Raw genomic sequence first — 2,500 nt, 5'->3', positions numbered from 1 at the left:
GTTGTAAATCGCCCCTCTTTAAGCCAAAAAAATAGGTACGCCTCCCAGGGCCACCGACGGGAGAATGGCTAAAAACGTGATTTTATCAAAATGTTACAAGGCAGGGCTCTGCACAGGGTCCAGAGGAGTGGAACGCCGTTCATCCCATGCGAAAAGGTGCAGGAGTGACCGAAATACGGCCCGTTGTAAATCGCCCCTCTTTAAGCCAAAAAAATAGGTACGCCTCCCAGGGCCACCGACGGGAGAATGGCTAAAAACGTGATTTTATCAAAATGTTACAAGGCAGGGCTCTGCACAGGGTCCAGAGGAGTGGAACGCCGTTCATCCCATGCGAAAAGGTGCAGGAGTGACGGAGATACGGCCCGTTTTAAATCGCCCCTCTTTATGCCAAAAAAATAGGTACGCCTCCCAGGGCCACCCAGGGTGATGCTTTTATCAAAATGTCACAACGCAGGGCTCTGCGCAGGGGCCAGAGGAGTGGAACGCCGCTGGTTCCATGCGAAAAGGTGGAGAAATGACCGAGATATGACCCGTGGAAGTCGTCACAATTTACCCCGAAAATAGGCGCTCGCGCTCGGGCAGAGGTCGGCGCTCGGCCGGGGTCCCGAGAACCGGGGCGAATAGGGTTTTCCCACGGCCGAAAACCATAGGAAGCACGGGGAAAATTCGGGACCCGACGTCCCAGGGCCCTCGGCGGGGACCGGGGCAACGCGACACCGTTGGTTCCACCCGAAAAGGTGGAGAAATGACCGAGATACGGCCCGTCAAAAGTCGTCACAATTTACCCGAAAATAGGCGCTCGCGCTCGGCCCCGGTCCCGAGAACCGCGGCGGAGGTTTACCGGGATGCTGCGCAACATGGGCCAGAGAGCATGTTTGGTTCGAGTTTACCGGGATGCTGCGCAACATGGGCCAGAGAGCAGTTTGGCCGAGTTTACCGGGATGCTGCGCAACATGGGCCAGAGAGCATGTTTGGTCGAGTTTGTGTGGGTTGTGTGCGACACTCCCGGCACATACATAGGAACACGGCTTCCAAGTGAGCGCACTTTTTCGAAATTTCTTCTAAGTGCCGCTTTTTCGAACCGGGGCGAATTGGGTTTTTCGAGGGCCGAAAACCATAGGAAGCACGGGGAAAACTCAGGACCCGACGCCCCACGGCCCTCGGCGGGGACCGGGGCAACGCGACACCGTCGGTTCCACCCGAAAAGGTGGATAAATGACCGAGATACGGACCGTTGAAATCGACTCGGCGTATCCGAAAATAGGCGCTCGCGCTCGGACAGAGGTCGGCGCTCGGCCCGGTCCCGAGAACCGGCGCGCCTAGGGTTTTTCCACGGCCGAAAACCACAGGAAGCACGGGGAAATCTCAGGATCCCACGCCCCACGGCCCTCGGCGGGGACCGGGGCAACGCGACACCGTCGGTTCCACCCGAAAAGGTGGATAAATGACCGAGATACGGACCGTTGAAATCGACTCGGCGTATCCGAAAATAGGCGCTCGCGCTCGGACAGAGGTCGGCGCTCGGCCCGGTCCCGAGAACCGGCGCGCCTAGGGTTTTTCCACGGCCGAAAACCACAGGAAGCACGGGGAAAACTCAGGATCCCACGCCCCAGGGCCCTCGGCGGGGACCGGGGCAACGCGACACCGTTGGTTCCATCCGAAAAGGTGGAGAAATGACCGAGATACGGACCGTGGAAGTCGTCCCAACTTATCCGAAAATAGGCGCTCGCGCTCGGACAGAGGTCGGCGCTCGGCCCGGTCCCCGAGAACCGGGGCGACTCGGAAATTCTTCTAAGTGCCGACTTTTCGAAATTTCTTCTAAGTGCCAACTTTTCAAAATTTACTCTAAGTGCCCTTGGCTACCAGGGGCACGAATCTGAAATTTCTTCTAAGTGCCAACTTTTTCAAAATTTACTCTAAGTGCCCTTGGCTACCAGGGGCACGAGGCGAGAATCTGAAATTTCTTCTAAGTGCCCTTGGCTACCAGGGGCACGGGGAAAATGTGTAAAAAAGCAATTTAATCAAAATCAAACAACGCAGGGCCCTTGGCAGGGACCAGGCGAGTAGAATAAAGTTGTTTTTGTGGCGAAACATTGACAATTGGGCGAGTTAGAGGTTTACCGGGATGCTGCGCAACATAGGCCAGAGAGCATGTTTGGTCGAGTTTGTGGGTTTTGTGCGACACTCCCGGCACATATATAGAAACCCAGCTTTTGAGAGCACTTAGAAGAAATTTCGAAAAGGTGGCACTCTGACGAAATTTCCAAAGAGTGGCTCTTCACACAAAGTTGACCGTTTCTTCATCCAGCACGCACCCCTGACCGAGTGGCAAACGTGACCCGCCATCGGAGGGCCCCCGTCGGCCATGGCCCCCCCCACCCCCGCGTGGAGGGCCTGGTGTTCGGACGGACGGTTCCTCCGGCCTGCGGGTTCGCCTCCAAGGGCCCAGGGAGCAAGGAGAGGGATGGGGCCTCGGGCGGTGGCGGTGGTCGTCGACAAC

The sequence above is a fragment of the Solea solea genome, unplaced genomic scaffold (assembly GCF_958295425.1).
Source record: "Solea solea unplaced genomic scaffold, fSolSol10.1 scaffold_161, whole genome shotgun sequence".
Lineage (NCBI taxonomy): Eukaryota > Metazoa > Chordata > Actinopteri > Pleuronectiformes > Soleidae > Solea > Solea solea.
The sequence above is the reverse complement of the archived record's forward strand: the minus strand, read 5'-3'. Positions refer to the sequence as shown.